This window comes from Scyliorhinus torazame, chromosome 24 (assembly GCF_047496885.1).
Source record: "Scyliorhinus torazame isolate Kashiwa2021f chromosome 24, sScyTor2.1, whole genome shotgun sequence".
NCBI classification, from domain to species: Eukaryota; Metazoa; Chordata; class Chondrichthyes; order Carcharhiniformes; family Scyliorhinidae; genus Scyliorhinus; species Scyliorhinus torazame.
The window spans coordinates 39,024,546-39,048,392 of record NC_092730.1 but is presented as its reverse complement, the minus strand read 5'-3'; the positions used below and the strand labels follow the sequence as shown (position 1 = coordinate 39,048,392).

The 23,847-nt window shown below is 47.7% G+C and overlaps 2 non-coding genes across 2 annotated transcripts; both read left to right on the top strand.

Annotated features, from left to right (window-relative positions):
* Positions 1-6,176: 6,176 nt before the first annotated feature.
* Positions 6,177-6,259, top strand: trnal-cag (transfer RNA leucine (anticodon CAG)). The gene has a single exon. It is a non-coding gene; the product is annotated as a tRNA-Leu (tRNA).
* A 7,374-nt stretch (positions 6,260-13,633) lies between these two features.
* On the top strand, positions 13,634-13,716 carry trnal-cag (transfer RNA leucine (anticodon CAG)). The gene has a single exon. It is a non-coding gene; the product is annotated as a tRNA-Leu (tRNA).
* The last annotated feature ends 10,131 nt before the right edge of the window (positions 13,717-23,847 follow it).

Sequence of the window (23,847 nt, the reverse complement as noted above, 5' to 3'; positions counted from 1 at the left end):
CTCTAGGAAGTTCTTGCATTCCTGCGATGAACGGTGCCCCGGTGTTTATGTGCGGAGCGGTTGAATCTACCTTAAAATGACCAATGGATTTGGAGAGAAGCCTTGAGAGACTCGAAAATCCCAGCTCCCGAAACGCACAATTTCACTGATTCAATTGTTTGCGGAAGAAAAACAGTTAAATTGGAAATATCCTCGAAGTTCATTTTTGCTTTACATGGAACAGCACCGAACGTCCCAGTCTCGATCCAAATTAAAGCATGAGTGGGGTGCAGGATTGGAGGGTCGGTGCAGAGTCGATAGGCCGAATGGCCTCCTTCTGCATTGTACTGGTTTCTAGGGAAACAGAGAGAATCACAGTATTTATTCACATGCGATAAACATCGGCCCGTATGTCCCATGCGATGGTCGCGTGGCCTAATGGCTAAGGCGTCTGATTTCGGTGAACATAATGAAGATATTGGAAGCTCGAGTCCCACCGCGATCGTTTGATATAGAAATCCGGTGGAACTTGCTGTCAGCCGAGTTTTCCTTTCTCCGCTCAAAGTTTCACCTTTCCATCCAAACGTTGCAGGGCTCTTTTTGGAATATAATTTTTGGGAACATTGTTCATTCAATTCGCTCTCATCCTAGTATTTTGTTTATCCCCTGATGAATCCACAGTACCTGTTTGACTTGGATAAAATATAGAATAAAATATTATGTATCAATCGGTTCAATACAATTCTGTGGAGGATATTCTAATATCATCAGGAAGACAGACAGAGTCAAAGAGTAGTGGATGTTGGCAGCATGGAAACAGCCCTTCGTCCCAGCTTGTCAATGCCGCCCAGTTTCTATCACTAAGCTAGTCCCACTTGCCCGCATTTTCCCCATATCCATCTACACCCAACCTGCCCATGTAACTGTCTAACTGATTTTTAAAATCAAAATGATACCCGCCACTACCACTGCACTGCCTCTGGCAACCCGTTCAGATGCTCCTCATTACCTTATTTATGTTCCTCATTATTTCATAGACCTCTATGACATCACCCATAAGCCTCCTACGCTCCAGGAAAAAAATGTCCCAGCCTATCCAGCCTCTACTTTTCACTCACACCATCAAGTCCTGGTACCATCCTTGTAAATCACTTCTGCACCCTTTCTAGTTTAACAATATCCTTCCGAAAATAGGGTGACCAGAATTGAACACAGTATTTCCCGTGTGGTCTTACCAGCATGTCTTGTACAACTTGAACAAGACATCACAACTCTTGGATTCAATATTTTAACCTTAAAACCAAGCATGCTGAATGCCTTCTTCACCACCCTGTCCACCTGCGACATCACCTTCAAGGATGTGTGAACCTGTTCTCCTCGATCTGTTTGTTCTGTAATTCTCCCCAACTCCCTACCATTAACTGAGTAGGTCAATCACTGATTTGAGCTACCAAAATGCCTCACCTCACATTTATCCAAATTAAACTCCATCTGCCATTCATCGGCCCACTGGCCCAAGATGTTTAATAATGAGCCGAATCAACTGTTGTTCAGAGGGATGAAAGATTATGTCACTGGATTGGGAATCCAGAGGCCTGAACTAATCTTTGGGACAGGGAATAATTCCCACCATTCAAATTCACAGATTTAATTGCTTTTCAGGCGGGTTGACAGGGTGGATGCTGAGAGGTTGTTTCTCCACGTGGGAGAGTCTGGGACCTGAGGGATTAATCTCAGGGTAAGGGACCGCCCAGTTAAGCCAGAAATGATGAGTAATTTCTTCTCTAAAGAGATAGTGTATCTGTGGAAATATCGTTTCTCAGCGAATAGGATTGTCGAGGGTGGGTCAGTTAATATGTTCAAGATTTAATCAGTAAAGAAAACAAGGGTTATGTGGATGTGGCGGGATAGTGGATTTGAGGATTATATCAGATCTGTCATAATCTCTTTGAATGGTGGAGCAGACAGGATGGGCCGAATGACCTACTTCTGCTCCTCCGTCTTACAGTGTAATGAGGTCATCTGATGAACTTGATTTCACGGCTGGGCGGCCGGTTCTGGAAAGACAAAATCTGCCAGCAGTGCCCCAGATGAAGCTGGCGTCTGTTTTAGAGATTCTGAAGCCGCAAGTTTTCATGGTGCCAAACTCCTGCCCAAAGCTGGTGTCGTGATTTAAATCGATTATCAGACAGAGGATTAGGAACATCGGTATAGAGAATGGTGCAAGAAGATTCACTCCTCAGGCCTGTTGAACTCCGAATCTAAACTCCATCCTAGTTCCGGATACACTGAATGAATCATCAGGTCACCCTCAATAAGTGGCCCAACGCGGAGACGCAGGAAATGGATCATCGACGAGGATGGATTCAGACCCGCAGATGCAAAGCACAATGGATTAGCAGCGCATCGCCATCACCTATCGGCCAACTCGCCATATGACCTGACTTCACCAAACCACCTCATGGATGTTTAATATCCCCAATAACTAACGGAAGAAGTTCGTCTATGTGCATTGGTCCAGATGTGCAGCCAGATGTGAAGTGTTGGGAATGTTGTTTCTGTCAGCAAATTACATTTCCATATCAACTGAAGGATTGTTCTGAATGGACTGATGGGAAACACTTCAACACCATGTTAAACATGTTTCTACACATTGTAAATAAAACACCGCGGAAAGTCTGAAAGATACAAACATTTGATCGCATCATGATGAAGATCAGTCAGACGCCTTAAACATCCCGTCAATGTCGGAGTTCTGACGATTCTAATTTGTTATCCAGAGAATCCCTGCAGGACATTCGGCCTCTTGCGTCTGCACCGAACGTCCGAAAGTAACCGGAGGCACCCGGAGGAAACCCACGCAGACACCGGGTGAACGCGCAAACTCCGCAAAGGCAGATCCCTGGAGGTGTGAAACAACTGTGCTAACCACTGTGCTACCGTGCTGCCTACAGTGCAGGTAGGTTTCGAATCTGTGCGGGGGAACCCCAGTTGATTGCAAGTACCAAGCCACAGCCACTCCGCTAACTGAACTACGTTTAACAAGACATTCATTGACAATTTATGCGATATAAACCCAACCTGGAATCACTCCAGGAAGTTATTGCTTTCATGCGATGACGAGTCTCCCAGTCTGTCTGTGAGAAGGGATAGAATCTCCGCGGAAAAAGACCATTGGATTTGGAGTCTGCCATAATATCCACTCATGTATATAATGAGATGCAGACAGTCAGTGATGGACACACAGGATGACCAGTAAGCACAACACAGTGCAGCCAATCACCAAACAGGACACTACCACTATAAAGCCAGAGGGCACTAGGTTTCCCGCTCTCTCTGGACCCAGCCACTGAGACAGTCAGAGTCCACGAGCTAGCAAGTGCAAACACCATGCGGTAGCTAGTAAGTCTGATCAGGCTACTACAAGGTCTCCAGTCAGTTCAGTATAGTGTCGACCCACAGCTGAATATGTGTATCAGTTCTATCGTTGAATAAAACAGTGTTGGATTTTCTCCAGTGTTCGACGTCTGTTTTTAGCTTCCCTGCATCGAGTGCAGTCCACATTGAGCCTACCTGCCTAACACATCATGGTACCAGAGTGATACTGATCTTTACGGACCTACCTCGAGTGAATCAGCATTGACCAGGAAGCAGCCATCCGGTGAAATGGAAAACACCAGCCTTCTCCGCAGCTCCGCATCTCCGGCAACCTTGGCGCCAATTGGAAAATCTTCAAGCAAAAGTTCCTCCTGTACATCGAGGCCTCCGACCTCGAAGCAGCATCGGATGCCAGGAAGATCACATTATTTGTCTCCACCGTGGGGGGCCACGCCATCCACATCTACAACTCCCTTACGTTCGCTGCCGGCGAAGACAAAACAAAATTCAAAACAGTCCTGCTGAAGTTTGACAGCCACTGCGACACTGAGGTGAATGAGAGCTTTGAATTGTACTTTTTCCAGCAGAGGCTTCAGGGTAAGAATGAACCTTTTCAGTCCTTCGTGACCCATCTCCGCATCCTAGCGCAGTCATGTAACTATGACTCGACGGCAGATTCCATGATCCGGGATCAGATCGTTTTCGGGGTCCACTCCGACTCCCTTCGGCAGCAGCTCCTGAAAGTCAAACAGTTGACCCTCTCAGTTGCTATCGAGACATGCGTTATCCATGAGCATGCTAAGAATCATTACTCCCACATCAGGGCGGCAGAAACTGCAAAACTGGCCTCCCACGAGGTGGAACGGGTGCAGGCCATTGTTCAAATGCAGGGCTTGAGCATCGAGGAGAGTGGTCACTTTTTGCGCTTTTCCCAGGTCCCTGCGCATGTGCGCCGTTACCGAGGGGACGACGAGGCCGAAAACACGACTGCACAGGTGCGTACGTCGACCGACCGCACTGCGCATGCGCGATGGCGCACGGAATGCCCTGTCGGTGGCGTCATGACATCTCCGAATTGTGGGTCCACCCACTTAAAGCGGAAATGTCCGGCAAAAGGACGCCGGTGTCTACAGTGTTTCAAGCTTGGCCACTATGCAGCCCTTTGCAGATCTGCTCCACCGCTCAGCAGCCAGCGATCCCAGCTGCGGCGCAGAAGTGTCCGCTCAATACAACAAGGCATGCCAGATTCCGATCCCGACAGCCCAACAGACCCTGATGCTGAGTGCGTCAGGTCCCCATACCGGGTGGGCATCATAACTACACATGCGCTGCCTTCCACCACAACGCGGAACGCCTCTCGATCCTCAGTGTGGATCGACGAGTGGTGTGCTGTCCACACAATTAATGAAATGAAAACGAAATGAAATGAAATGAGACAAGGCTTGCATCCGATTCAAACTTCACACCGGCGCATCAGCGAACCTCATCTCAAAATCCGGCCTCGACACCATGCGCGCCAGACCAAGCATTCTTCCACCGGCCTGCCAGTTCCTTGACTACAATGGCAATGCCATAGCTGCCACTGGTTCCTGTCAACGAGGGGTATCCAACAAGGCGATCAAGGCAACACTGTGGTTTGAAATCGTCGGGCCTGACAGAGCGTCCCTGCTCGGTGCTCGAGCTCCTGAACCTGGTTCAGCGAGTCCACGCCACGTCATCATCACCGGCGACGGCCTCGCCAGCAAGTTGCAAGCCTATTTATATTCTCACTCACACCAAACGGAAACAAGTCGCTATTTGTCAGCAGCACACCTGCCTTCTTCTTTATAACAGGAAGATCCAATACCTCCTATTCAATGGAAAAGCATTGGTCTCAGGACATGAGATTCCAGCTTAAATATGCACAGCAAGATCCCACCGGCAGAAGCCCAGCTTCTGTGATTTCTTCTGTGACGTTGTTCTGATGGGAAAGTGGGAAGTGACTGGATTCATCTTCATAGAATGAAGTTCGGGGCGGCAGATTAGCCTCTCTGGGAACATTGATCACGCTGTTAGAGATTTCTTCAAACTTTGCCTCAAGTCCGACCACGAAAAGAATGTGCTACGAGCCGAATGGCGCAGCGGAAAGTGCCGGGCCTATAACCCAGAAGTCGATGGATCGAACCATCCTCTGCTATTCATGTTCTCAATCACACCAAACGGAAACAAGTTGCTATTTGTCAGCAGCACATCTGCATTTTTCTTTATTAGTATCAAAGTTTTCGGAAACAAGTTGCTATTTGTCAGCAGCACATCTGCATTTTTCTTTATTAGTATCAAAGTTTTGCTTTCAGTCTTATCCACTCTTTCACAACTGTTCTTCAGCTAACCACAGTGCAGTCGAGGTGACTAAGTTGATTTCTTCCAGAACACTCTTCTGCCCCTTCGACTGGACGAACGTTCACCTGATTGGACACTTGAGGGGTTCTTCGGCTACTTGTCTGTGAAAGGAGCACCGGAAGCAGCTGTGGATAGAGATTGCAGTTGCCAGAATGCAACTCTCCAATTGGATACTTCACGTCCTCAGATCTTAGACTTTCAATACCTTCGTCTGAGGAACAGGTAGAGCGGGAAACCGGGCCTTGTTGATTAGAGCAAACTGATCAATGCAGCAATGAGAAGCTCCTTAACCACCAGCGGTTTGGACAAGGATGGCACTCAGATACAGGACTCTGGCTGGGGGTCAAAAGTAGGGAAAGCATGTCTTGTTTGAAATGGAATCAAGATGAAGACAGACTTTAAGTCGATTTGTGCACGGATCTTAATTTCTGCGTCAATGCATCAGGATGGCCGAGCGGTCTAAGGCGCTGCGTTCAGGTCGCAGTCTCTTCTGGAGGCGTGGGTTCGAATCCCACTCCTGATTTTGTCTTTTCCTCCACGAGGTTAAATTTCTCCAGCAAGATTTTCAACCTCAGGAAGATCCAATACCTCCCTTTCAATGGAAAAGCGTTGGTCTCAGGACATGAGATTCCAGCTTAAATATGCACAGCAAGATCCCACCGGCAGAAGCCCAGCTTATGGCTCGACAATCTGTTTCGGTGAGTCTGGTTGAGGAATTCATATTGATCCAAAGAGAAGGGAGAAATTCGTCTTCTCTTGTAAATAGTCTGGCAGGTTGGATTGTTCACATCCGTCCAAAAGGGGACGTTGGGAACTCGACTTCTATTGTGATTCATTGCTCGATAAAGCTTCATTTCCTTATTGGCCCCCTGTGAGTTATTACTGGATATCGCTTTATATCTATATTGCCCCTCTGTTCGGTACTACTGGATAATGCTTCCCGTGCAGTTTTGACTAAGGGTCACCTGGACACGAAACGTCAGCTCATTTCTCTCCCTCCAGATGCTGTCAGATCTGCTGAGACTTTAAAGCATTTTCTCTGTGGTTCCCTATGTGTGAGCTTTACAATGTTGTAATGTGTCATGCTGTCTCTTTCATTCTTGGGACTAATGTCGGGATGAGACTGCAAGAAAGTTTCTGATAGCTATTTGCTGCAAAGCAAACAGGAACGTGTGTTATGTTTACTTTTGTTGTGAGGGAGAATGCAAATAGCAGAGAATACCCTCGATTCCTCGACCTCGGGCTAATGGCCCAGCACGCTTCCGCTGCGGCCCTCTGCTCCTTAAACCAGGAGCTACAACATTACTGCCCTGCGGTAGCCACACAACTATTCACATCCTCATTTTTTTCTTTCAACAAGAACACACGTTTGAGCACACTGATTCTGGTCAGCATAGTTCAGATACTGTACTTTCCTGCGGGATAGTTGTTCTGTGAAGGTGATGTGATTTCTTCTGTGACGTTGTTCTGATGGGAAGTGGGGAGTGACTGGAATCATCTTCATAGAATGAAGTTCGGGGCGGCAGTTTCACCTCTCTGGGAACATTGATCACGCTGTTAGAGATTTCTTCAAACTTTGCCTCAAGTCCGACCACGGAAAGAATGAGCCACGAGCCGTGTGGCGAAGCGGGAGTGTTCTGTGCCCATAACCCAAAGGTCGATGGATCGAAACCATCCTCTGCTATTCATATTCTCAATCACACCAAACGGAAACAAGTTGCTATTTGTCAGCAGCACATCTGCCTTTTTCTTTATTGGTACCAAAGTTTTGCTTTCAGTCTTATCCACTCTTTGACACCTGTTCTTCAGCTAACCACAGTACAGTCGAGGTGACTAAGTTGACTTCTCCCAGAACACTCTTCTGCCGCCTCTACTGGATGAACGTTCGACTCTACTGGAAGAGTCGATTTCGGCGGGAGAATCAGCTGGTGAGTCAGTTTCAGCGGGAGCAGTGCGGAAGTAGCTGCTGGGTGGTAAGTCTGTCCATTAAAAGCACTTGCCTTTGCAGGGGCAGGCCAGTCGATTTAGGCGGGAGAATCAGCTGGTGAGTCAGTTTCAGCGGGAGCAGTGCGGAAGTGGCTGCTGGGAGGTAAGTCTGTCCTTTAAAAGCACTTGTCTTTGCAGGGGCAGGCCAGTCGATTTCGGCGGGAGAATCAGCTGGTGAGTCAGTTTTAGCGGGAGCAGTGCGGAAGTGGCTGCTGGGAGGTAAGTCTGTCCTTGAAAAGCACTTGTCTTTGCAGGGGCAGGCCAGTCGATTTCGGCGGGAGAATCAGCTGGTGAGTCAGTTTCAGCGGGAGTAGTGCGGAAGTGGCTGCTGGGAGGTAAGTCTGTCCTTTAAAAGCACTTGTCTTTGCAGGGGCAGGCCAGTCGATTTCGGCGGGAGAATCAGCTGGTGAGTCGGTTTCAGCGGGGGCAGTGTGGAAGTGGCTGCTGGGATGTAAGTCTGTCCTTTAAAAGCACTTGTCTTTGCAGGGGCAGGCCAGTCGATTTCGGCGGGAGAATCAGCTGGTGAGTCAGTTTCAGCGGGAGCAGTGCGGAAGTGGCTGCTGGGAGGTAAGTCTGTCCTTTAAAAGCACTTGTCTTTGCAGGGGCAGGCCAGTCGATTTCGCCGGGAAAATCAGCTGGTGAGTCAGTTTCAGCGGGAGCAGTGCGGAAGTGGCTGCTGGGAGGTAAGTCTGTCCTTTAAAAGCACTTGTCTTTGCAAGGGCAGGCCAGTCGATTTCGGCGGGAGAATCCGCTGGTGAGTCAGTTACAGCGGGAGCAGTGCGGAAGTGGCTGCTGGGAGGTAAGTCTGTCCTTTAAAAGCACTTGTCTTTGCAGGGGCAGGCCAGTCGATTTCGGCGCGAGAATCAGCTGGTGAGTCAGTTTCAGCGGGAGCAGTGCGGAAGTGGCTGCTGGGAGGTAAGTCTGTCCTTTAAAAGCACTTGTCTTTGCAGGGGCAGGCCAGTCGATTTCGGCGGGAGAATCCGCTGGTGAGTCAGTTACAGCGGGAGCAGTGCGGAAGTGGCTGCTGGGAGGTAAGTCTGTCCTTTAAAAGCACTTGTCTTTGCAGGGGCAGGCCAGTCGATTTCGGCGGGAGAATCAGCTGGTGAGTCAGTTTCAGCGGGAGCAGTGCGGAAGTTGCTGCTGGGAGGTAAGTCTGTCCTTTAAAAGCACTTGTCTTTGCAGGGGCAGGCCAGTCGATTTCGGCGGGAGAATCAGCTGGTGAGTCAGTTTCAGCGGGAGCAGTGCGGAAGTGGCTGCTGGGAGGTAAGTCTGTCCTTTAAAAGCACTTGTCTTTGCAGGGGCATGCCAGTCGATTTCGGCGGGAGTGGAGCTGGCTGGTTAGTCAATTTCAGCAGGAGCTGAGAATTTAAAAAAAAAATTAGTGTTTTAGGCGGGAACAGGAAGTCGACCCGCGGACGTCTGGGAAGACCCTCACCAATAAATTCTGGTGGAGAGGAAACCTGAGACACTACACGTGTAGTGTCTCCCACCTGCCCTCCTCCTCTGACCTAATAATAAAACCCATTGGTCTGAGGTAAGTACCATATTTTATTATATTATTATTATTTTTTATAAAAAATTTAATTTAGTGGTTAGCCAGATCTTGGTAGAAAGTTAGAGTAATGGCAGGGAAGGGAGTGCAATGTTCCTCCTGCAGGATGTTTGAGGTGAGGGATGCAGTTAGTGTCCCTGCTGATTTTACCTGCAGGAAGTGCTGCCATCTCCAGCTCCTCCAAGACCGAGTTAGGGAACTGGAGCTGGAGTTGGAAGAACTTCGGATCATTCGGGAGGCAGAAGGGGTCATAGATAGCAGCTTCAGGGAATTAGTTACACCAAAGATTGGTGATAGGTGGGTAACTGTAAGAGGGACTGGGAAAAAGCAGTCAGTGCAGGGATCCCCTGCGGCCGTGCCCCTGAGAAACAAGTATACCGCTTTGGATACTTGTGGGGGGGGGGGGGGACTTACCAGGGGTAAGCCATGGGGTACGGGCCTCTGGCACGGAGTCTGTCCTGTTGCTCAGAAGGGAAGGGGGGAGAGGAGCAGAGCATTAGTAATTGGGGATTCTATAGTCAGGGGCACAGATAGGAGATTTTGTGGGAGCGTGAGAGACTCACGTTTGGTATGTTGCCTCCCAGGTGCAAGGGTACGTGATGTCTCGGATCGTGTTTTCCGGGTCCTTAGGGGGGAGGGGGAGCAGCCCAAGTCATGGTCCACATTGGCACTAACGACATAGGTAGGAAAAGGGACAAGGATGTCAGACAGGCTTTCAGGGAGCTAGGATGGAAGCTCAGAACTAGAACAAACAGAGTTGTTATCTCTGGGTTGTTGCCCGTGCCACGTGATAGTGAGATGAGGAATAGGGAGAGAGAGCATTTAAACACGTGGCTACAGGGATGGTGCAGGCGGGAGGGATTCAGATGTCTGGATAACTGGGGCTCTTTCTGGGGAAGGTGGGACCTCTACAGACAGGATGGTCTACATCTGAACCTGAGGGGCACAAATATCCTGGGGGGGGGGGAGATTTGTTAGTGCTCTTTGGGGGGGGGGTTTAAACTAATGCAGCAGGGGCATGGGAACCTGCATTGTAGTTTTAGGGTAAGGGAGAATGAGAGTATAGAGGTCAGGAGCACAGATTTGACGTCGCAGGAGGGGGCCAGTGTTCAGGTAGGTGGTTTGAAGTGTGTCTACTTCAATGCCAGGAGTATACGAAACAAGGTAGGGGAACTGGCAGCATGGGTTGGTACCTGGGACTTCGATGTTGTGGCCATTTCGGAGACATGAATAGAGCAGGGACAGGAATGGATGTTGCAGGTTCCGTGGTTTAGGTGTTTTAGTAAGCTCAGAGAAGGAGGCAAAAGAGGGGAGGTGTGGCACTGCTAGTCAAGAGCAGTATTACGGTGGCGGAGAGGATGCTAGATGGGGACTCTTCTTCCGAGGTAGTATGGGCTGAAGTTAGAAACAGGAAAGGAGAGGTCACCCTGTTGGGCGTTTTTTATAGGCCTCCTAATAGTTCTAGGGATGTAGAGGAAAGGATGGCGAAGATGATCCTGGATAAGAGCGAAAGTAACAGGGTAGTTATTATGGAAGACTTTAACTTTCCAAATATTGACTGGAAAAGATATAGTTCGAGTACAATAGATGGGTCGTTTTTTGTACAGTGTGTGCAGGAGGGTTTCCTGAAACAATATGTTGACAGGCCAACAAGAGGCGAGGCCACGTTGGATTTGGTTTTGGGTAATGAACCAGGCCAGGTGTTGGATTTGGAGGTAGGAGAGCACTTTGGGGACAGTGACCACAATTCGGTGACGTTTACGTTAATGATGGAAAGGGATAAGTATACACTGCAGAGCAAGAGTTCTAGCTGGGGGAAGGGCAATTATGATGCCATTAGACGTGACTTGGGGGGGGGGGGGGATAAGGTGGAGAAGGAGGCTGCAAGTGTTGGGCACACTGGATAAGTGGGGCTTGTTCAAGGATCAGCTACTGCATGTTCTTGATAAGTATGTACCGGTCAGGCAGGGAGGAAGGCGTCGAGCGAGGGAACCGTGGTTTACCAAGGAAGTGGAATCTCTTGTTAAGAGGAAGAAGGAGGCCTATGTGAAGATGAGGTGTGAAGTTTCAGTTGGGGCGATGGATAGTTACAAGGTAGCGAGGAAGGATCTAAAGAGAGAGCTAAGACGAGCAAGGAGGGGACATGAGAAGTATTTGGCAGGAAGGATCAAGGAAAACCCAAAAGCTTTGATAGGTATGTCAGGAATAAGTGAATGACTAGGGAAAGAGTAGGACCAGTCAAGGACAGGGATGGGAAATTATGTGTGGAGTCTGAAGAGATAGGCGAGATACTAAATGAATATTTTTCGTCAGTATTCACTCAGGAAAAAGATAATGTTGTGGAGGAGAATGCTGAGGCGCAGGCTAATAGAATAGATGACATTGAGGTACGTAGGGAAGAGGTGTTGGCAATTCTGGACAGGCTGAAAATAGATAAGTCCCCGGGACCTGATGGGATTTATCCTAGGATTCTCTGGGAGGCCAGGGAAGAGATTGCTGGACCTTTGGCTTTGATTTTTATGTCATCATTGGCTACAGGAATAGTGCCAGAGGACTGGAGGACAGCAAATGTGGTCCCTTTGTTCAAAAAGGGGAGCAGAGACAGCCCCGGCAACTATAGACCGGTGAGCCTCACGTCTGTAGTGGGTAAAGTCTTGAATGGGATTATAAGAGACAAGATTTATAATCAACTAGATAGGAATAATATGATCAGGGATAGTCAGCATGGCTTTATGAAGGGTAGGTCATGCCTCACAAACCTTATTGAGTTCTTTGAGAAGGCGACTGAACAGGTAGATGAGGGTAGAGCAGTTGATGTGGTGTATATGGATTTCAGCAAAGCGTTTGATAAGGTTCCCCATGGTAGGCTCTTGCAGAAAATACGGAGGCTGGGGATTGAGGGTGATTTAGAGATGTGGATCAGAAATTGGCTAGCTGAAAGAAGACAGAGGGTGGTGGTTGATGGGAAATGTTCAGAATGGAGTACAGTCACAAGTGGAGTACCACAAGGATCTGTTCTGGGGCCGTTGCTGTTTGTCATTTTTATCAATGACCTAGAGGAAGGCGCAGAAGGGTGGGTGAGTAAATTTGCAGACGATACTAAAGTCGGTGGTGTTGTCGATAGTGTGGAAGGATGTAGCAGGTTACAGAGGGATATAGATAAGCTGCAGAGCTGGGCTGAGAGGTGGCAAATGGAGTTTAATGTAGAGAAGTGTGAGGTGATTCACTTTGGAAGGAATAACAGGAATGCGGAATATTTGGCTAATGGTAAAGTTCTTGAAAGTGTGGATGAGCAGAGGGATCTAGGTGTCCATGTACATAGATCCCTGAAAGTTGCCACCCAGGTTGATAGGGTTGTCAAGAAGGCCTATGGAGTGTTGGCCTTTATTGGTAGAGGGATTGAGTTCCGGAGTCAGGAGGTCATGTTGCAGATGTACAGAACTCTGGTTCGGCAGCATTTGGAGTATTGCGTACAGTTCTGGTCATCGCATTATAGGAAGGACGTGGAGGCTTTTGAGCGGGTGCAGAGGAGATTTACCAGGATGTTGCCTGGTATGGAGGGAAAATCCTATGAGGAAAGGCTGATGGACTTGAGGTTGTTTTCGTTGGAGAGAAAAAGGTTATGAGGAGACTTAATAGAGGCATACAAAATGATCAGGGGGTTAGATAGGGTGGACAGTGAGAGCCTTCTCCCACGGATGGAAATGGCTGGCACGAGGGGACATAGCTTTAAACTGAGGGGTAATAGATATAGGACAGAGGTCAGAGGTAGGTTCTTTACGCAAAGAGTAGTGAGGCCGTGGAATGCCCTACCAGCTACAGTAGTGAACTCGCCAACATTGAGGGCATTTAAAAGTTTATTGGATAAACATATGGATGATAATGGCATAGTGTATGTTAGATGGCTTTTGTTTCGGTGCAACATCGTGGGCCGAAGGGCCTGTACTGCGCTGTATTGTTCTATGTTCTATGTTCTATGTTCACCTGATTGGACACTGGAGGGGTTCTTCGGCTACTTGTCTGTGAGAGCAGCACAGGAAGCAGCTGTGGAGAGAGATTGCAGTTGCCAGAATGCAACTCTCCAATTGGATACTTCACGTCCTCAGATCTTAGACTTTCAATACCTTCGTCTGAGGAACAGGTAGAGCGGTATATCGGTACTTGCTGATTAGAGGAAACTGATCAATGCAGCAATGAGAAGCTCCTTAACCACCAGCGGTTTGGACAAGGACGGCACTCAGATACAGGACTCTGGCTGGGGTTCAAAAGTAGGGAAAGCATGTCTTGTTTGAAATGGAATCAAGATGAAGACAGACTTTAAGTCGATTTGTGCACGGATCTTAGTTTTTGCGTCAACGCATCAGGATAGCCGAGCGGACAAAGGCGCTGCGTTCAGGTCGCAGCCTCTTCTGGAGGCGTGGGTTCGAATCCCACTCCTGATATTGTCTTTTCCTCCACGAGGTTACATTTCTCCAGCAAGATTTTCAACCTCAGGAAGATCCAATACCTCCCTTTCAATGGAAAAGCGTTGGTCTCAGGCCATGAGATTCCAGCTTAAATATGCACAGCAAGACCCCACCGGCAGAAGCCCAGCTCATGACTCGACAATCTGCTTCGGTGAGTCTGGTTGAGGAATTCATATTGATCCAAAGAGAAGGGTAAAATTCGTCTTCTCTTGTAAATAGTCTGGCAGGTTGGATTGTTCACATCCGTCCAAAAGGGGACGTTGGGAACTCGGCCTCTCTCGTGATTCATTGCTCGATAAAGCTTCATTTCCTTATTGGCCCCCTGTGAGTTATTACTGGATACCGTTATATATCTATATTGCCCCTCTGTGGGGTACTACTGGATAACGTTTCCCGAGCAGCTTTGACTAAGGGTCACCTGGACACGAAACGTCAGCTCATTTCTCTCCCTCCAGATGCTCTCAGATCTGCTGAGACTTTAAAGCATTTTCTCTGTGGTTCCCGATGTGTGAGCTTTACAATGTTGTAATGTGTCATGCTGTCTCTTTCATTCCTGGGACTAATGTCGGGATGAGACTGCAAGAAAGTTTCTGATAGCTAATTGCTGCAAAGCAAACAGGAACGTGTGTTATGCTCACTTTTGGTGTGAGGGAGAATGTAAATAGCAGAGAATACCCTCGATTCCTCGACCTCGGGCTAATAGCCCTGCACGCTTCCGCTGCGCACTCTGCTCCTTAAACCAGGAGCTACAACATTACTGCCCTGCGGTAGCCACACAACTATTCACTGCCTCATTTTTTTCTTTCAACAAGAACAGACGTTTGAGCACACTGATTCTGGTCAGCATAGTTCAGATACTTTACTTTCGTGCTGAATGGTTGTTCTGTGAAGGTGATTTGATTTCTTCTGTGACGTTTTTCTGATGGGAAAGTGGGGAGTGACTGCAATCACCTTTATAAAATGAAGTTCGGGGCGGCAGTTTCATCTCTCTGGAAACATTGATCACTCTGTTAGAGATTTCTTCAAACTTTGCCTCAAGTCCGACCACGGAAAGAATGAGCCATGAACCGTGTGGCGAAGCGCGAGTGTTCTGTACCTATAACCCAGAGGTCGATGGATCGAAACCATTCTCTGGTATTCGTTTTCTCACACGAAACGGAAACAAGTTGCTATTTGTCAGCAGCAAATCTGCCTTTTTCTTTATTAGTATCAAAGATTTGCTTTCAGTCTGATCCGCTCTTTCACACCTATTCTTCAGCTAACCGCAGTACAGTCGAGGTGACTAAGTTGATTTCTCCCAGAACACTCTTCTGCCGCCTCGACTGGATGAACATTCATCTGATTGGACACCGGAGGGGTTCTTCGGCTACTTGTTTGTGAAAGCAGCACCGGAAGCAGCTGTGGAAAGAGATTGCAGTTTCCAGAATGCAACTCATCAATTGGATACTTCACGTCGCTGAGAACTTAGACTTTCAATACCTTCGTGTGAGGAACAGGTAGAGCGGGAAATCGGACCTTGTTGATTGGAGCAAACTGATCAACGCAGCAATGAAGAGCTCCTTAACCACCAGCGGTTTGGACAAGGATGGCACTCAGACACAGGACTCTGGCAGGGGTTCAAAAGTAGGAAAAGCATATCTTGTTTGAAATGAAATAAAGATGAAGACAGACGTTAAGTCGATTTGTGCACGGATCTTTGTTTCGGTTTCAACGCATCAGGATGGCCGAGCGGTCTATTGTGGAGGCGTGAATTCGAATCCCTCTCCTGATATTGCCCTTTCGTCCACGAGGTTAAATTTCTCCAGCAAGATTTTCAACCTCAGGAAGATCCAATACCTCCCTTTCAATGGAAAAGCGTTGCTCTCAGGCATGAGATTCCTGCTTAAATATGCACAGCAAGACCCCACCGGCAGAAGCCCAGCTCATGACTCGACAATCTGCTTCAGTGAGTCTGGTTGAGGAATTAATATTGACCCCAAGAGAAGGGTAAAATTCGTCTTCTCTTGTAAATAGTCTGGCATGTTGGATTGTTCACATCCGTCCAAGAGGGGAAGTTGGGGACTCGGTTTCTATTGTGATTCATTGCTCCATAAAGCTTTATTTCCTTATTGGCCCCCTGTAAGTTAATACTGGATATCGTTATATATCTATATTGCCCCTCTGTGGGGTACTGCTGGATAACGTTTCCCGTGCAGTTTTGACTAAGGGTCACCTGGACACGAAACGTTAGCTCATTCCTCTCCCTCCAGATGCTGTCAGATCTGCTGAGACTTTAAAGCATTTTCTCTGTGGTTCCCTATGTGTGAGCATTACAATGTTGTAATGTGTCATGCTGTCTCTTTCGTTCTTGGGACTAATGTCGGGATGAGACTGCAAGAAAGTTTCTGATAGCTATTTGCTGCAAAGCAAACAGGAACGTGTGTTATGTTTACTTTTGGTGTGAGGGAGAATGTAAATAGCAGAGAATACCCTCGATTCCTCGACCTCGGGCTGATAGCCCAGCACGCTTCCGCTGCGGCCCTCTGCCCCTTAAACCAGGAACTACAACATTACGACCCTGCGGTAGCCACACAACTATTCACTGCCTCATTCTTTTCTTTCAACAAGAACACACAAAGAACAAAGAACAAAGAAATGTACAGCACAGGAACAGGCCCTTCGGCCCTCCAAGCCCGTGCCGACCATACTGCCCGACTAAACTACAATCTTCTACACTTACTGGGTCCGTATCCCTCTATTTCCATCCTATTCATGTATTTGTCAAGATGCCCCTTAAATGTCACTATCGTCCCTGCTTCCACCACCTCCTCCGGTAGCGAGTTCCAAGCACCCACTACACTCTGCGTAAAAAACTTGCCTCGTACATCTACTCTAAACCTTGCCCCTCTCACCTTAAACCTATGCCCCCTAGTGATTGACCACTCTACCCTGGGGAAAAGCCTCTGACTATCCACTCTGTCTATGCCCCTCATAATTTTGTAGACCTCTATCAGGTCTCCCCTCAACCTCCTTCGTTCCAATGAGAACAAACCGAGTTTATTCAACCTACCCTCATAGCTAATGCCCTCCATACCAGGCAACATTCTGGTAAATCTCTTCTGCACCCTCTCTAAAGCCTCCACATCCTTCTGGTAGTGTGGCGACCAGAATTGAACACTATACTCCAAGTGTGGCCTAACTAAGGATCTGTACAGCTGCAACATGATTTGCCAATTCTTATACTCAATGCCCCGGCCAATGAAGGCAAGCATGCCGTATGCCTTCTTGACTACCTTCTCCACCTGTGTTGCCCCTTTCAATGACCTGTGGACCTGTACTCCTAGATCTCTTTGACTTTCAATACTCTTGAGGGTTCTACCATTCACTGTATATTCCCTACCTTCATTAGACCTTCCAAAATGCATTACCTTACATTTGTACGGATTAAACTTCATCTGTCATCTCTCCGCCCAAGTCTCCAAACAATCTAAATCCTGCTTTATCCTCTGACAGTCCTCATCGCTATCCGCAATTCCACCAACCTTTGTGTCGTCTGCAAACTTACTAATCAGACCAGTTACATTTTCCTCCAAATCATTTATACATAGTACAAAGAGCAAAGGTCCCAGCACTGATCCCTGTGGAACACCACTGGTCTCAGCCCTCCAATTAGAAAAGCATCCTTCCATTGCTACTCTCTGCCTTCTATGACCTAGCCAGTTCTGTATCCACCTCGCCAGCTCACCCGTGATCACCTTTTGTACTAGTCTACCATGAGCGACCTTGTCAAAGGCCTTACTGAAGTCCATATAGACAACATCCACTGCCCTACCTGCATCAATCATCTTTGTGACCTCCTCGACAAACTCTATCAAGTTAGTGAGACACGACCTCCCCTTCACAAAACCATGCTGCCTCTCACTAATACGTCCATTTGCTTCCAAATGGGAGTAGATCCTGTCTCAAAGAATTCTCTCCAGTAATTTCACTCCCATGAAGTAAGGCTCACCGGCCTGTAGTTCCCCGGATTATCCTTGCTACCCTTCTTAAACAGAGGAACACCATTGGCTATTCTCCAGTCCTCCGGGACATCCCCTGAAGACAGTGAGGATCCAAAGATTTCTGTCAAGGCCTCAGCAATTTCCTCTCCAGCCTCCTTCAGTATTCTGGGGTAGATCCCATCAGGCCCTGGGGACTTATCTACCTTAATATTTTTTAAGACACCCAACACCTCGTCTTTTTGGATCTCAATGTGACCCAGGCTATCTACACACCCTTCTCCAGACTCAACATCTACCAATTTCTTCTCTCTGGTGAATACTGGTGCAAAGTATTCATTTAGTACCTCGCCGATTTCCTCTGGCTCCACACATAGATTCCCTTGCCTATCCTTCAGTGGGCCAACCATTTCCCTGGCTACCCCCTTGCTCTTTATGTACGTGTAAAAATCCTTGGGATTTTCCTTAACCCTATTTGCCAATGACTTTTCGTGACCCCTTCTAGCCCTCCTGAGTCCATGCTTAAGTTCCTTCCTACTTTCCTTATATTCCACGCAGGCTTCCTCTGTTCCCAGCCTTTTAGCCCTGACAAATGCCTCCTTTTTCTTTTTGAAGAGGCCTACAATATCTTTCGTTATCCAAGGTTCCCGAAAATTGCCGCATTTATCCTTCTTCCTCACAGGAACATGCCGCTCCTGAATTCCTTTCAACTGACACTTGAAAGCCTCCCACATGTCAGATGTTGATTTGCCCTCAAACATGCACCCCCAATCTATGTTCTTCAGTTCCCGCCTAATATTGTTATAATTAGCCTTCCCCCAATTTAGCACATTCATCCTAGGACCACTCTTATCCTTGTCCACCAGTACTTTAAAACTTACTGAATTGTGGTCACTGTTACCGAAATGCTCCCCTACTGAAACATCTACCACCTGGCCGGGCTCATTCCCCAATACCAGGTCCAGTACCGCCCCTTCCCTAGTTGGACTCTCTACATATTGTTTTAAGAAGCCCTCCTGGATGCTCCTTACAAACTCCGCCCCGTCTAAGCCCCTGGCACTAAGTGAGTCCCAGTCAATATTGGGGAAGTTGAAGTCTCCCATCACCACAACCCTGTTGTTTTTACTATTTTCCAAAATCTGTCTACCTATCTGCTCCTCTATCTCCCGCTGGCTGTTGGGAGGCCTGTAGTAATCCCCCAACATTGTGACTGCACCCTTCTTATTCCTGACCTCTACCCATATAGCCTCACTGCCCTCTGAGGTGTCCTCCCACAGTACAGCTGCGATATTCACCCGAACCAGTAGCACAACTCCGCCTCCCCTTTTACATCCCCCTCTATCCCGCCTGAAACATCTAAATCCTGGAACGCTTAGCTGCCAATCCTGCCCTTCCCTCAACCAGGTCTCTGTACTGGCAACAACATCATAGTTCCAAGTACTAATCCAAGCTCTAAGTTCATCTGCCTTACCCGTAATTCTTCTTGCATTAAAACATATGCACTTCAGGCCACCAGACCCGCTGTGTTCAGCAACTTCTCCCTGTCTGCTCTGCCTCAGAGCCCCACTGTCCCTATTCCCTCGTTCTCCCTCAATGCTCTCACCTTCTGACCTATTGCTCCCGTGCCCACCCCCCTGCCATACTAGTTTAAACACTCCCGTGTGACACTAGCAAACCTCGCGGCCAGGATATCTATGCCTCTCCGGTTTAGATGCAACCTGTCCTTCTTATATAGGTCACACCTGCCCCGGAAGAGCGCCCAGTGGTCCAGATAATGGAAACCCTCCCTCCTACACCAGCTGTTTAGCCACGTGTTTAGCTGCTCTATCTTCCTATTTCTAGCCTAACTGGCACGTGGCACAGGGAGTAATCCCGAGATTACAACCCTCGAGGTCCTGTCTTTTAACTTTCTGCCTAGCTCCCTGAACTCCTGCTGCAGGACCTCATGCCCCTTCCTGCCTATGTCGTTAGTACCAATATGTACAACGACCTCTGCCTGTTTGCCCTCCCCCTTCAGCATGCCCTCTACCCGTTCGAAGACATCCTGGACCCTGGCACCAGGGAGGCAACATACCATCCTGTAGTCTCTTTCACGTCCACAGAAGCGCCTATCTGTGCCCATGACTATAGAGTCCCCTATTACTATTGCTCTTCTGCGCTTTGACCCTCCCTTCTGAACATCCGAGGCAGCCGTGGTGCCACTGCTCTGGCTGCTGCTGTTTTCCCCTGATAGGCTATCCCCCCCAACAGTATCCAAAGGGGTATACCTGTTCGAGAGGTGGACAACCACAGGGGATTCCTGCACTGACTGCCTGCCCTTTCTGGTGGTCACCCATTTCTCTGCCTGCACCTTGGGTGTGACCACATTTACATAACTGCGATCTATTACGCTTTCTGCCACCTGCATGCTCCTAAGTGCATCCAATTGCTGCTCCAACCGAACCATGCGGTTTGTGAGGAGCTCCAGTTGGGTGCACTTTCTGCAGATGAAGCCATCCGGGACGCTGGAAGCCTCCCGGGCCTGCCACATCTCACAGTCAGAACACTGCACTCCTCTAACTTACGTTTCGTCAATTAATTAAAATTTAAATTTTTTAAAAAAAAGTTTTTTTTAAATATATTTACATTTTTTTTTCAAAGTTACTGTTAACTATCTGTTTCCTAGCACTAGATTTCTAATATAAATGCGAAAGCTAAATATAGTACTCTCCGATCTCTGGCTTAGATATCCCTCTAAATTATAATTAAGTAATAATGTTTAATTAGTTACCAATGCTTAATTTTTTAAATTTAGTGTAGATTCCCAACCAGCCACTCAGGTCACAGCTTTTCTGTGATGTCACTTCAGTTTCCCCCGACACACACAATTTGAAAAAGGTATAAAAGTAAAAATGAGTAAAAATCACTTACTTACCTCCTTACCTTCTGAGTGGCTTAGATGTTCTCAGGTTCTCTCCCTGACAGAGACTGCTCCTCCACCTCCGAACCTTGACCTGCACAATGCTAATAATATAATATAATAATAATATTATATGGCACTTACCTCACACCAATGGGTCTTATTATTAGGTTAGAGGAGGAGGGCGGGTGGGAGACACTACACGTGTAGTGTCTCGGGTTTCCTCTCCAACAGAATTTATTGGTAGGGGGGGTGGGGGGGGCCTTCCCAGAAGTCCGCGGGGCGAAAAAAATAAAACAGAAGAGAAGTGTTTTTTTAAAAAGGATACACTTACCTCCCAGAAATCACTTGCGCACCGCTCCCGCTGAAATCGACTAGCCTGTTCCTGTGAAGATAAGTGTTTTTAAAGGATACACTTACCTCCCAGAAATCACCTGCGCACCGCTCCCGCTGAAATCGACTGGCCTGCTCCTGTGAAGGTAAGTGTTTTTAAAGGATACACTTACCTCCCAGAAATCACTTGCGCACCGCTCCCGCTGAAATCGACGGGCCTGTTCCTGTGAAGGTAAGTGTTTTTAAAGGATACACTTACCTCCCAGAAATCACTTGCGCACCGCTCCCGCTGAAATCGACTGGCCTGTTCCTCTGAAGATAAGTGTTTTTAAAGGATACACTTACCTCCCAGAAATCACTTGCGCACCGATCCCGCTGAAATCGACTGGCCTGCTCCTGTGAAGGTAAGTGTTTTTAAAGGATACACTTACCTCCCAGAAATCACTTGCGCACCGCTCCCGCTGAAATCGACTGGCCTGCTCCTGTGAAGGTAAGTGTTTTTAAAGGATACACTTACCTCCCAGAAACCACCAGAATTTATTGGGGGGGGGGGGGGTCTTCCCAGAAGTCCGCGGGGCGAAAAAAATAAAACAGAAGAGAAGTGTTTTTTTAAAAAGGATACACTTACCTCCCAGAAATCACTTGCGCACCGCTCCCGCTGAAATCGACTAGCCTGTTCCTGTGAAGATAAGTGTTTTTAAAGGATACATCGACGGGCCTGTTCCTGTGAAGGTAAGTGTTTTTAAAGGATACACTTACCTCCCAGAAATCACTTGCGCACCGCTCCCGCTGAAATCGACTGGCCTGTTCCTGTGAAGGTAAGTGTTTTTAAAGGATTGTTGAGCACACTGATTCTGGTCAGCATCGTTCAGATTATTTACCTTCGTGCTGAATGGTTGTTCTGTGAAGGTGATGTGATTTCTTCTGTGACGTTGTTCTGATGAGAAAGTGGGGAGTGACTGGAATCACCTTCATAGAATGAAGTTCGCGGCGGTAGTTTCGCCCCTCTGGGGACATGGATCACGCTATTGCAGATTTCCTCAAACTTTGCCTCAAGTCCGACCACGAAAAGAATGTGCTACGAGCCGAATGGCGCAGCGGAAAGTGCCGGGCCTATAACCCAGAAGTGGCTGGATCGAACCATCCTCTGCTATTCATGTTCTCACTCACACCAAACGGAAACAAGTTGCTATTTGTCAGCAGCACATCTGCCTTTTTCTTTATTAGTACCAAAGTTTTGCTTTCAGTCTTATCCACTCTTTGACACCTGTTCATCAGCTAACCAGAGTACAGACGAGGTGACTAAGTTGATTTCTCCCAGAACACTCTTCTGCCGCCTCCCCTGGATGAACGTTCACCTGATTGGACACTGGAGGGGTTCTTCGGCTCCTTGTCTGTGAGAGCAGCACCGGAAGCAGCTGTGGAGAGAGATTGCAGTCGTCAGAACGCAACTCTCCAATTGGATACTTCACGTCGCTGAGATCTTCGACTTTCAATACCTTCGTGTGAGGAAAAGGTAGAGCGGGAATTCGGACCCTGTTGATTAGAGCAAACTGATCAATGCAGCAATGAGAAGCTCCTTAATCACCAGCGGTTTGGACAAGGATGGCACTCAGATACAGGGCTCTGGCTGGTGTTCAAAAGTAGAAAAAGCATATCTTGTTTGAAATGAAATAACGATGAAGATAAACTATAAGTCGATAGGTGCACGGATCTTAGTTTCAGCGACAACGCATATGGATCGCCGAGCGGTCTGAGGCGTTGCGTTCAGGTCGCCGTCTCTTCTGGAGGCGTGGGTTCGAATCCCACTCCTGATGTTGCCTTTTCCTCCACGAGGTTAAATTTCTCCACAAGATTTTCAACCCCAGGAAGATCCAATACCTCCCTTTCAATGGAAAAGCGTTGGTCTCAGGACATGGGATTCCTGCTTAAATACGCACAGCAAGACCCCACCGGCAAAAGCCCATTTAATGAGTCGATAATCTGCTTCGGTGAGTCTGGTTGAGGAATTAATATTGATCCCAAGAGAAGGGTAAAATTCTTCTTCTCTTGTAAATAGTCTGGCAGGTTGGATTGTTCACACCCGTCCAAGAGGAGAAGTTGGGAACTCGGTTTCTATTGTGATTCATTGCTCGATAAAGCTTTATTTCCTCATTGGCCCCCTGTGAGTTATTACTGGATATCGTTATATATCTATATTGCCCCTCTGTGGGTGACTGCTGGATAACGTTTCCCGAGCAGCTTTGACTAAGGGTCACCTGTACACGAAACGTCAGCTCATTTCTCTCCCTCCAGATGCTGTCAGACCTGCTGAGACTTTAAAGCATTTTCTCTGTGGTTCCCTATGTGTGAGCTTTACAATGTTGTAATGTGTCATGCTGTCTCTTTCATTCTTGGGACTAATGTCGGGAAGAGACTGCAAGAAAGTTTCTGATAGGTATTTGCTGCAAAGCAAACAGGAACGCGTGTTATGTTTACTTTTGGCGTGAGGGAGAATGTAAATAGCAGGGAATACCCTCGATTCCTCGACCTCGGGCTAATGGCCCAGCACGCTTCCGCTGCGGCACTCTATTCCTTAAACCAGGAGCTACAACATTACTGCCCTGCGGTAGCCACACAACTATTCACTGCCTCATTTTTTTCTTTCAACAAGAACAGACGTTTGAGCACACTGATTCTGGTCAGCATAGTTCAGATACTTTACTTTCGTGCTGAATGGTTGTTCTGTGAAGGTGATGTGATTTCTTCTGTGACGTTGTTCTGATGGGAAAGTGGGGAGTGACTGGAATCTTCTTCAAAAAATGAAGTTCGGGGCGGCAGATTCGCCTCTCTGGGAACATTGATCACGCTGTTAGAGATTTCTTCAAATTTTGCCTCAAGTCCGATAACGGAAATAAT